Here is a 13,474-nt window from a genome sequence, read left to right as displayed (position 1 = left end):
TATATGGATCTAACTCAGGGTTAGCATGCTAAGGTGGATCTAGATAAACCTCATTATATTAAAGAGGTAGCATGACAAAGATACAAAAGATGAATAAGCCTCATAGCAATAAAAGGCAGGCGTTCCAGCTTGATCACGTGGTTTCTTCCCCCTACTTACAGCTATCTGTAAGTTCCCCTCTCCAATGGGTCTAGAAATATGAACTGTTTTCTCAGAAGTTCCTACTATGTTGTAAAGCTTTACAATTGATCAGTTTCTGACTCTGGTATTTTAGGAAAACAGGATGGAAGAATAACTCATCCTTCTATCCAGTACAGAGGCAGCAGTTTCTTTGCCAGTCCTGAAGCAAGTAACTTTTACCTGCCAGTAAGAAAGAGCCCATGGTCTCCCTGGGTCTACTTAACTGATCATCAGTCTTTACTCTTGAAATAATGTCCTTTAGTGTCTCTCTTACAGCTGCACTGTGTTACTTCCCTAAAGAATGCAGAACAGACTATTCCCTTTCTTTCTTCAAAAGTCTTCTATACATTTGAAGTCTATCAACTTGGGTCTTTTCATCCTTTTCCAGACTAAACAACTCTGCTTCAGTTCTTCTTCACAGCCCGTGTTTCCAGCAATTTTCACTTGCTGCTGTCCTCTGGACTCTCCAACTTATTCAAATTTATCCAGAAGGTGTTGTCCATAAATTAACAGTACATTCTTGAAGCGGCTGCTATTTGAAATAGGACGAAAGGATTTATTACTCCTCTGGACTTGATCAGTAGATGCCAAAACACTAGAAAAGTCAAGGATTTTACTTTTCTCTGATACAACATAGATATGAGTTAGCTCCTGTTCCTGATATATTTTCTGGGCCAGACTACTTTCTGTGAACTCTAACACCTTTTGAAGAACACAGCAGTAGGTTTTCCCGTTTATTGTTATTATATGAAGTACTCTTATCCAAAATATTGAAACTTTTTTTTCTTACAACTAGCAGTGTTCCAGAACAAAACAAGTTGGGAACTTTGCACGTGAGAAAATAGTAAATCAGCAGTCAACAAGTGAGTTTAGCTATATAGTGGTTTCAATCAGCAAAATTGTTTTATATTGAGAAGCTCTCTTTTTTGAGTGTGATGAATTTGAGAGTGATGAATGAGTTATGATGAAATTAGACATAGCCATTTCAGATTTGTTTTTCAGCTAGGAAGTCACTGTGAGCCTCAGCAGCCGTATTGCAGCTTCTCCAAATATTGAACAGTTGATGTGCTACTGAAGTTTCTGATAAGAACCCATCATACCTACTGAACAGAAATGTTCACAAGTTTTCCTTAGACTTTCTAAAAAGTGGTGATTGCATGTGACTTTAAAACCTAAGCATTTTTTGGATAGTACAGCATTTACCTTAAGAAAGAAATTCCAGCTGTCTCTGAAGGAGGATGAAAGTTTCCCTACATGGGAGTTGTTCCAGAATAACTACTTCTGATTAAATGCAGGAGTGGGTCTTCTAAATGTGAGCTAATACTGTCTGCTTCCAAATATGTTAACCCATTTTTAAAAGGGATTAAATTCATTTAGTACAAACAGCATTATTTTCAGTCAGCATGTCCAATGCCATGTACAAATTAACTGCATAATGGAGGTAAAGAGGAAAAGGGCAGGGATTTTGCTTTAATTTAAAACTTGCTTTGATAGAAATTAATTTTGCTGATAAACAAGTCACCAACTGAACCACATTTCTGGTGCAATATAAATGCCAGCAATGGAAAAGTGTCAAAACCCATTAGACAAATGAGTTGTGCAAAGCTAGAACGTGTACATTGTCTGGGAACTAATTATTCACCCAACTTTTAATTATATTTTATTATTACAGGACGTTCTCAAAGTATTAGTAAATATTATTCCACCACCTTCAATAAATGTGCATATTATAAGTTATATTGCAATTCTGTCTCTAAATATCTGTCCATTTAAGTAAAAATGCCACCAACTTCTGGGCTCCAGTCATTACAGCCATTCTAAGGCATCAAGTTTTATCTTTTTGGGCAAAAAATAAAAACAATTAAGAGCATTCTAAGTCATTTTGGAATGAGATCAATAGGTGCTGCTGTTTCAGCAGCAGCAAACTGCAGTGAAACCTATGTTTTAGACATAGGTTTTACACTGTTTCTCTCTTGCTTAGACAAAGAGTCACTCACTATGAAATGATAGCATCAGTCTAACACCCTTTGAAGCACTAGCCTATACAAAGTATATTAGAACCATCTGCAAAAACCATGGCTTGTATTACCAACCGACATGCATACGATAAGGTTTGCTCTTCAGATAAAACATCTCTAGCCAATTCTGTGTCACTGGCCAAAACCACAAAAGCAGTTACTTTTGAGCAGATTTTAAATCACACCTAAGTGTCATTACGTATTTTAATGGTCTTCTTTTCTTTGGGAAGCCACTGACGTTCAAAGAGGGGATAGAATGTTTCAGACTCTTGTATTTGCTTACCTGCCACCAGGCACCTAAAGCTGATTCAAGACGCGGGTGGGAGCAGTGTGGCAACAGAAGAACTGGCGGATAGGCTGGTGAGCTTTCTAGCTGTATGAAGTTCTTCACTGCCAGTCACAAGAGTTAGATGCTACTTTTTCCCCTCAGAGATTATGCAAGTGCTGCCCAGCCCAGACACTGAGAAGACCTGCAGTTTCCGCTTATCTATGATTCTCCTCAAGAACCTGGATGTCCTTTTTTTTCTCCTCCATAGACCCACCCATTTGCCAGGAAAGGCTGGGAAACAGGTAAATACATCAAACAACAGGAACTAGTGAAACAGACTCTGCCTTAGCACAGATCATCACCTTCACTGTGAAGTCCTACCTGTGATGGTCTCTTGTAAAGGCAACCCCAGTGGTGACGTATTTACCCTTGTGCATGGTGGGGACATTTACGGGAGGAATACTTCATCCTTCCCACCACTGTCTGAAACCCAGCTTTCTGTGAATTTGCTTGCAGCCTGCTCTAGCTGTTCCTTTTTCATCTCACCTAGCTAGGATCTGCTACCTGTAGCAGTGACACAAGAACAATACTTTATGTAAATAACTTCCAAGTGGAAGTAGTCATTAATGCAGACAGTTCTGAAGGCAAGTGAAACAGCCTTTGGCAGCAAGCACCGTTAATAAGACAGTCTCTTAGGACTGTACTCTGATTCAGAACATGCCTTTCTGACTTCCTTATTTTTCACATTTTTTCCAGGAATACAATCCCCCAAACTATAGGGCTTTCTCTTATTGCAGCGAAGATTATTTGGGAAGCTGTTGGTAGCTCCATTGCAGAGAGGAGATAAGGAATGAGCAAGTTCAGGTCTGAATGGCAACACAGGAAGGTGGGAGGTGTTTCAAATCCATCATTAGTCTATAGTCTGTAGGTTGCCAGCCTATGCAACAGCAAACTCAAGCTTAAAGCCACGTGTACACAGCTCCCAGTGTCCATAGCTCAGGTAGCATTAGTGTGGTAGCTAGACCTTGGCTGAACACCAGGTGCCCACCAAGCCACTCCATCACTCCCTTCCTCAGCAGGATGCGCAGGGGAGAAAAAAAGATGGAAAAAAACTCATGGTTCAAGATAAAGGCAGTTTAATAAAGCAAAAGCAAAGGCCGCGAAAGGAAGCAAAGGAAAACAAGAGATTTAGTCTCTACTTCCCATCAGCAGGTGATGTTCAGCCACTTTCCAGGAAGCAGAGCTTCAGTACACGTAGTGGTTGCTCTGGAAGACAAACGCCGTAATAACAACTGCCGCTCCGCCCCCCCCCCCCCCTCCCCCCCCCCCCCCCCCCCCTTTTTTTTTTTCTCTTAGCTTTTATTGCTGAGTAGACGTCATATGGTATGGAGCATCCCTTTCGTCAGTTTGGGTCAGCTGTCCTGGCTATGTGTTATCAACACCTTTCTAGCTACTGATACAAAGCACAGCATCATGAGGGCTGCTATGACTAGAATTAACTCAGTTTCAACCAGACTCAGTGCAGTTAGGTAACTACCAGCTTGCCCTTTGTGAGTGCCTTGCTCCTCTCCTCCTGCCCCAGCACATGCTCACCCAGACACACAAGCACAGCAGAGCACAGTGGAACATATTTCAGCTGAACACGCACAGCCCCATAAAATATTCTTGTGCAGATGCCAGCTTCCAGTGGCTGGACACAATGGACTGATCTCAACTGAAGGCAAAAAAAAAGGCAAAGCTGAGTGTCTCATGTGAAGGATTTTAGGGGAGGATGAAAGAACAAGTTGTCCATTGTTGGCAGAGGCGCTGCAGAGTGCTTGGGGATGTGGATTATTTTGCTTTTGATTTTTTTCCTATAGCACATTACAAAATCTGAAAGATTAGCAGGGAAGGAAGTTAACATCTATTTTCTCAGGCATGCTTTACCACACATTAAAAAAATACAGAGCCAGTAGCTGTCCCATAAAAGGTGCATCTGGTCCCCAGAGTGGGAGAATTTGCTGGTACATGCTCCCTTGTCCATGCTTAAACCCCAGTATCAAATAAAAAACATAGGATAAAAATCTAGGTTGGAAGGGATGCCTGGAGATTGTCTGGTCTAACACTTGCCAACATTTAGCACCTCCACCACTGAAGTGATAGAAGTATTCTAACCTTTCAGAGAAGGTTAGAGTACTTTTTGGTGTTGGAAGTGGGAGCTATAAGTATAGCACCTGACTTACATCAACAGGATGACTACAAGGGGAAGGCACACTTAAATGATGTGAAGAAGAACAAATGAAAAATACAGAGGTGAAAGGAAGCTAGAAATGGAAAGAGATGGAGGAAAAAATACAGAACAATACTCACACTTTCTGAAGGATATGTTACCCACATTATGTGTTTTCTTTAGGACCTGTTGCTCTTTGCTGCATACTGTGTGGCCCTGTGCCCTTCATTAAATGTAGAATAATGAAATAAATACACTCAGTATTTACATTCCTCCAGTTTAATAGGAAATTTGTTGGAATATGATGCACTAAATTAAATACTTTTGCTTCACCCTTCAGAACAGCTGGGAGGCTCAGAACCAATGTGTGATCTGCTTTATCCTGAAGTCAGTTTTCTGGGGTTTGCGTTTTTGCTTTTGCATAGGCACCGAGATATACAATATTTTTTTGTAATTTAATAGGGATACTGAGAAAAGAAAGGGCTTTCAGTCTTTTAAGAGAGTGAGGTACTGTGGCATTGTGGCAGAGTTATGCTGGTTCTATGACCAGTGAGTGGCCATGCAATGAATCAGAAACCTGAGCCTAGAGAGCCTGTATTTTTTTCCAGATATTACCTTAATTTTCCCAAGGAGCAAACATTCCTTTCTGGTCCATTGCAGTGTAGAAAACATAGGAAAGTTTAGCTCTGTATCCTTACAACAAAAATATATGTTCTGCCTTACTCCAAAGTAATCACACTATGATTTCAATGTATTAATTTAATCTCTGTGGAACTCGGTTTGCATTCCTTATTAGTTACTGCACCGTGAAAAAGCCCTCACAACCCCCCCCAAAAAAATTAGGCACAAACACTATGATAGGTGATGTGGAAGGAAAAGGAGAAGCTAAGTGAAATTGTTTACTGGTTTCCAAGTAGCAAGAAAGACTAAAATTGCCTGGGCTGAGAGATGCCTAATGAAGAAAAAATGAGAAAATTTATAGCTCATGTGGAGTGGAATTTTCCTAGAATAATCACTGGAGAATTCTCTTTTCTCTATCAGCAATTCCATATGTCCTTTATAAAAGTGAATGTCCTGCCTCTTCAGTGGAAACTATTGGAGTTTCCAGTATTCAGAGTGTCTGTATAGAAAGCCATTTTAGGACAGGCACCATGGAAGACCTCATACCAAAGTTCATATTGTGATCAATCTTACTATGTTACACAAGATTCAGATCAGTATTTCCAGGGCTACATTTATTTACAAAGTCTTGTTTTGCAGAAGGGAGGAAATGGCTGCAATACGATACGAGTCTTGAACCGAAAGGAACAATTCATACAGCCAGCGAGTTTCCCAGCCACACATCATCAGGCTTGACAAAAGATCAACTAAGCTCTTCTGAATATTAAAACAACAACTAATTTGGAAGGAAATGCCAGAATACTGAGAGGTTAGGCATTAACACTGAGATGAAGATTTTCATGTCTCCATTTAGTTTGGTATTCCATCATGACTGTACAACAAGCCCAGAATAAAATAAGCTGCAGACAAAAAGGGCTACTGTTCAAGCTTCTAATCATGAGCTTTTTCCAAATCTAATCTAGGACTCAGTGTAGGGGTGATGATATCAACACCAGCTGTGGGTTTCTGGGAGAGCAAAGTGGCAGATACAGTTAAAGCATGATGCTAGGAAGAAGGAAAGAAGCCAAAGCTTTTTCAGCAAGAAGTTTACTCAGGTGACATAACTGAGTATTTCTGAGCAATAAAAGTACTTGATTGCTGTTTATTTCTCTGGTTAGGCAAGCAAGACACTGTGTTTATATTGTGAATAGATTTTACTAAAAACATTGTTGTTTCATGTAATAAACATTTTGTCCTAATTGAAAAAAAAAAGTAACAGGTCACTATTTCAGGCTTTAATAATGTAAACATATTTTTAAAACATTAACTTGTATTAGAACCAAAAGTTTCAGCAAAGTTTTCAGATGCAATGTCATTTTTCAAAAAAAATAATTAATCTATTTTATTCAGTACTGAAGTGAACTAGAAGCACATTTATAGATACAGTTTAACTATAGATACAGACATAGGGAATTAAAATATCTGGGTTAAAAGGTGATTAAACTTGCCACATCCTAACTGCCAAACTTGATCACAAGACCCATCCTTTAGATACTTAAACCCCTATTTAATTACTGACTATCAAAAACACCCACTGAAGACCATAGATAGCATCCTTCTACATAACTTCTGAAAAGCAGACCCTGACACAACGCTGAGGTTACAGATTTTGAGCTGTGTACTTTAACTCCTATTCACATTTCAAGGTATTTATAAGCATGTAAGCCACCTGTCACTTACAGTTAGAATCTTTTCAGACAAGAAGTGTATTTTGATTGAAATAAAAAATATATACAAATCACCTGTTGCTAGAAGCCACAACAAGCACTGAAGTAGGGCAAACTCTGAAATGGCAGTACATTTATAGGTGAGACAGGTTGCAGACCAGGGAATCTACAAATTGGTGATCTACTTAGTGAGGTAACACCCAAGTATCAAGAGAAAATCAAGGCCTTTCTGTAATCCTGCCCTGTCTCCTGCCTCCACTAAGCTTGCAGGATCAAAAGTACATTTCAGACAGCTTAGCAGTTAGTAGACTTCAAACAGAAAGAGAGAAATATCCATTCAGCTGATATTCAGGCTTTCACTGATCTCAGTGAGAGCTGGGAGAAAATGAAGCCTTTCCACAGCAATCAGGTCATTGGAGTGGGTAGAAAAGAGCTGGCACAGTTCTTGGCTGGTGGGGACATCAGGCAGCATCACAGTGTGCCCCAGGCTCCCAGTATCACTCCTTCCACAAGCAACACTGAAAGAGTCTCCACAGCAATACTGAAAGAATCTCAGAAAGTTTCTGGCAGGCTTTCAGTGACCATTGTCTGCCCCATCCTCAGTGGTGGTGTGCCCAGCCCTCACCCCTCACCCCTCACCCCTATCTCCTACTTGCCCCAGGTCCTGCACATCTCCACTCCTCCCGTTGCCCTTCTCCTTTGCTCATCCCCACCGAGCTGTTTAACATTCAATGTTTCCATTATGTTTTTCCACTTAACTCTTTCTAGCTCCCGGAAAGTTTCTCCTCTCCACAGTGGTGGAGCAGCCAGGTCAGCAAGTGGAATGGTGCTAGGAGGAGCCAGTAAATCCCACAGGCAGCAGCACAAGGGCTCTTCCCAGGCAGGGCTGGGTGTGAGGAGCTGAGAATGATGAGGGCTGGGTGAGGCAGGAGCCAACGTCCATCTGCTCTGGCAGGCTTCTAGAATGTACTCAGCTGCTTGCAGACATACAGCTTCTGCCTATGGGGATGCAGGTGTAAGGTCCAAGTGTGGGTTTTTACAAAACTTCCTATAGACTGCAAGAGGTATGTGATATCAACAGGTCAGCAGGGTAAATTTCTGAGAAAAAAGAGCCATGAGAGGTTAGGTGAAAGAGGAATACCCAGGTCCTTTAACTGAGATCGTGACACATAGCCTTCTGTTAAGAATCAAATCAAACTTTTTTGCAGTAGAATTTAAATTGAATTAAGATATGCTGTTAGTGCAAATAATAATTATTTGTAGGAGATTTTTCATGTATGGATTTACCCAGTTATTTATAAGCTTTCTATATAAATGTTAAATCTATATCCTTCCAGTGGAGAAATTATTCAAAGTAAATAAATAAATAAAAAAAGGCGAAGGAAAAAACTCACACACAATAGTAGTTAGTCTTGTTAAAGACTGATTTAACATTTTTTATTATTCTGACTGATGGCCTTTTCTCATATCTAAGACTAATAATATTACTGTTATCTCTATTTCTTCCCTACTGTCCCTCCCTAGGAAATTTACTTTTTCTCTTGGCAGACTAGTTCTCAGACCTGAGGGACCAAATGCTTCTAATTACGATAGAAGATTCTCCATCTATTTTCATCTTCTCATTGTTTTGTTCCTTCTTGAAAAAAACTTATCAGATCTGATTCCTTCCATATGGAACATTTCTGAAATACTGTGAGAAACAGCCAACAGTAGACACTTCGGATATATTTAGCTTGTTAACTCATTTTTCCCTTGCTCAACTCAAGGATAAGGTATGTCAACACAAATAAAAGCATTTATATATATATAAAAAAGTAGCCAGCTTTCATAATTGGATCCTTTTTAAAGTCAAAATTGTTCTATGAATCCATAATGTGTTAAACTGACAAATACAGCTAGTGTATAAATATCTTGCACAGTCAGAAAGGAAGCCCACAAATGACTAACATTGTTCCTACCCTCCTGTTCCCATCCCCCTCAGAAAAACCTTTAAGAACTTTGCTTGAGTGAATGAAGCTGTATAAACTTAGAGTGCAGGCAGACTAAAAATAACTACATCTCAAATGCAAGTAACTTCTTTTATTCAAGCATTACTTGCTAACAAGCTAGATAAGATCATTTTCATTAGAAGGAGTATAAGTGTTCTGTTGAAGCTCTTAATTTTCACAGGATCTTATCTGATTAAAAAATATCTCCACATTATACTAATCAAAAATTACACCCTCTTTCACTAAATGAAACTTAGCATTGAAATGTACAGAAATACCATTTGATATGAACTCAGACTATGAAGTTAGCAATATTTCACTCATTGCTTGAGCAATTCTGCATTTGACATGTGAAATGTACTTCCTGTTAAAGTATATTGGCTATTAGTTTGAGGATGCCAGATGGAAATAATTCCCTCATAATCTTAGGAAAACTCAGAACTCTCATCAAGTATTCACATACACATTGAGTTAAATCTAAGAAACAGACTTTCATAGAAGTTTTATAAGGTTAAATTTCACATCAGTGATATTGAAAATGAAAGAGAAGAGAGAACAGGCTGGCCCAAATCCATTTCATTAATGCCCAGGGAAGGGACTATTAAAGGCAATTATTCACCTTAGCCGAAGGGATATGTTTCACTGAACAAAATTGTCTCTCTCATGCCTTTACTTTGTTCAGTCAGAACTAACTTTCCCTCTTTCTGTCTCTCTGTCTGTCTCTCCTTTGTGTGAGAGCAAAAGATTATTAAAATCTGTAGGAAAACATGGGGGAGTTTGGAGAATTCCGTGCCTTGCCTTGGTTAATTCAGCCACACTTAATACAGGGTTTGTGCTTACTAGAGATTAGGTGGTCGTAAAAATTAGTCATTCCAGGTTCAGTCTTCAAATATCTGTGTTTGTGTTTGAGGCTTAGGGGTTGTTGTCTATTGCAGCAACTGGCTTCTGTAACCTGTGACTTTGGCATTTTGAGCTGTGCTATAGTGTGCACGCAACCCCAACCCTTATCAGCTGAAACTCTGAAGCTGCCCATGAAACAGCACCCAACTTTTGAAGGAGTAGTTTTTACTGAGAGAACACATTACTAGATTGTAACCATGTCTATGCTGCCTGTGACATTGTCCCCTGGGAGCATTCCCTGAAGTACAGGCCAAGTTGCGCAGCATGGGTCACGTTCTCACTGCTGATGGTGATGTTCTTTGAAGCGCAGAAGCTGTGTGCACACTGAGTAACACTTGGCCCAAATCCCTCCTCTGAATGTCCTCTGAATCTCATGTGGTACCCATCTGAAGCATGAAAAAGGTATGATTTTGTAGTGGTCTTTCTGTTGAAAGTACTTAAAATAATATAGAGAATACTGCAAAGCCCAACAGGATGGTAGGACATTGACGGTAGACATTGCACATCTTGAAGTGTGGAGTACAGGTGAGGAGAGTTAGCTGAGGACTCTCAACCTGCTGGGGCAGTGTTAAAGGCAGTGCAAAGCAGGGAGACTCATCTTGTCCAGAGCAACTTTTGAGAAATCATTACTGGAGCAAAGCACTCCCTGAGCTGTGCCACAGAGGGAGAACTGACTAGTTTGTTCTGAACAAGAATTTAGGAGAGAACTAACATATTTATTATGCGCTAAAGAAGATGGGACCTGAGGAGAAACCGGAGTGAAACTACTGTCAGCTTGTCTTCTCCCCTGATGGCTATCTGCTCGATCTGAGCTAGAGCCCAAATTCCAAAGATTTGCGAACCTGTCTCTCGCCTTGCCAAAACCTAGCATTGTGTAACACAGTCTGCACCATTTGTCATAATTCCTGTTTATGTTTCTAATTTTAACATTATATTTATATATAAAACCCAAACTTTGCAGAAAGGCTTCTGCTGTCTACTATTATGCTTTCTTTCAGGGAACTTTTCACAAGTCATCTTCTGATACTGCCCAAAGAGAATATGAAAACCAGTTTTCCCTTTAAATAGGAAAATTGTTTTTAATTAATAATTACTGAGCACACTTGGACAATGAAAAAGGTGATTGTTTCAACTCAGTTTAGTCTTATTTAATGATGGCTTTTGCTCCCTAGTAAGGGAGTAAAAGCTATCCAAAAGGATTTGGACAAAACTAGGATGAATAAAACCACCATCAGCCATACCACAGCCTGGCTCGGTACATTCAGAAGGCTTCTGTGGGCCAGGCAAGGGGTGTCAAGCCAGCTGGATTTCAGGAGAGCACTGGCATTTTTTATGGCATGGGTCCTTAAATCGTATTCCTGGACTAGTTTTCTTATCTCAATTCTTGCACAAAGCGGGGGTGATGCTGCGCCCAGGCCCCTGAAATCTTCTAAATATCCTTCCATCTCAGCTTAGTTCTTCTTATAAATGCTTAGATTGTCAGTGTTTAAGGCTGGGCAGAATCAATCCTATTTGCACAAGCCCTTAGACTATGTGGTAAAGGCACATAATGCTGCCTCCTGCTCAGTCTCCAGAGCTCTTGGCTGGGTAAATCATGTCCGTCTGACCCACACCCCACCTTTGACAAGGTCTGTGCCTGCTCTGCAAAAATGATCTGGCATTTGTGCCTAGGGAATCAGCCTTGCCTCTCTTTTTGAGCCATGTTTTTTGTCATTGCTTTCCCCATGATAGACTGTGGGTTTGATGTCTTTTTAATAAGTTGGCATTTCTCCTAATGCAGGCAATCCTTCTCAAGAAGCAGCACAGGTCCTTCTAGGTTTCATAGCTGCATGTGCTCTGGTGGTGGTGTTTTTTATGCATTTATTTTCAAAAGTGAATACAGAAAAGATATAAAGAATGTGGTCTGTGAAAAAATGCAGTATTTTTTCTTGGTCTTTCTTCTTCTGCAAGATTTTCTAGTAAATGAAACAATTTGCATTCTGAAAGACCGTATGTATGTATCCTGAAATAATCTAAAACCTTTACAAAACAGGTTTCTTCTCACCAGCCCTAATAACCACAACCAGAAGGGAAAGACATGAGGTGGAGGATCTTTTTCAAAGTTCCTTTTTCTTCCATCCACATCTATATAATACACAGCCTCCCAATCTGCTTTAGTAAGTACTTGTAAGCTGACTCAGAATCCTGACATGAAAAATTCTACTGCAATATAAAATGTCATTAGCTTTAAATGATGTGTTCTTAAGTGGGCAACTTGAATTAGAACTGCTTTATTAAAGAAGGTTGATACTAAGAGAAGTACCAGAAGGCCACTCAAAAATTTTTTTGAAGAGAGGGGTTGTTGGCCTCTTCACAATGAATTGGGACAGTTTGGTATGATTTCTCTTTAGAGAAAGCAATCTCATTTTTGGCCATGTTGCAACTGCCTGCAATAAGATTTGGATAGTTTTTATTCATGTACGTCACTCATAATACATAGAGATTAAATAACATAACTACAATGATACATGTTTCTTTAAAAAGAAAGGAAGAGACTTATTTGTTTGCTTTTTTTGGTCTGCTGGACAATACAATGGTGGGAGCCAGTTTATTACAACTTTTCCCACAGGCCTGCCCTTGGGAATAGCTCTCTATAAAATCCCATTCTTGTGGCCTGACAGAAATAGAATGTAGTGCCTTTTTTTATGTAAAATTATTACACCAGGCACCCTACTGCAAATGAGCTAGAGCAAAGCTGTGTCCTGTAGTGTGATACTAATTTCTCTGAATACGACTATACGCTTTCATAGTGGAATATTTAGGGAAAGTGGCACAGCTGCAAAGTGGATAAACAAAGAATAAGTAGATGTGGCATTCTCAGCATTTTTTTAGTGTCCTAGATAGAACTGAATTTTAAACTGTAAGCGGTTGTTTTAACTTGGCCTTTCTCATAAGGTCTGTCACAATCACCCTAGTTGAGACATGGAATACCTATTCTCCACCTGTAATGTTTAATATATTGCAAAAAAGTAAGAAAATATTTATATAATGTCAGAAAACATCCATCAACACACTGGCACGAAGTGTATACAATCCCCAGAGCAGTCTGCAAGGAACACAAAACCCAGCCAAACCCCAGAGATGCTAATGTAGATTCCTTGGGATTCTGTAGATCATCTCCTGAAGCTGCAGAAACACTAGTGGCTTTAGATAATATAAAGAGCCTACCAGAATTTAGCAGGGGGACAAAAGAGAAAAACATCTTTTCACACAAGAAGGTTAGATGATATATTCAAAGTGACTTTTATCAGGGTAAGGTTTTTACAGCCTCCTAAGATATTCTGGGTAATCCCCGCAGATCACAGATTTTCTCAGCATTTAACTAAGAGAGATAATTGAATTGCAGCTCCCTCTCTGCAATGTCATTCTGTTTGCACTTGCAAATGCAAATTGCTTTCTGCCTGAAGTTCTGCAGAATGTGCTAGGACCCTGTAAGGAAGGAAAAAGACACAAAATAGAAGAAAAGCAGATGGAAAAGTAGATGCAAGTTTTGCATAAGTTGCCACTTCTCACTTCTAAGCAACATATTTATGCATAAGCTGCTA

Source organism: Falco naumanni, chromosome 5, assembly GCF_017639655.2.
Source record: "Falco naumanni isolate bFalNau1 chromosome 5, bFalNau1.pat, whole genome shotgun sequence".
Taxonomy (NCBI): domain Eukaryota; kingdom Metazoa; phylum Chordata; class Aves; order Falconiformes; family Falconidae; genus Falco; species Falco naumanni.
Note: the sequence above shows the minus strand (reverse complement) of the source record.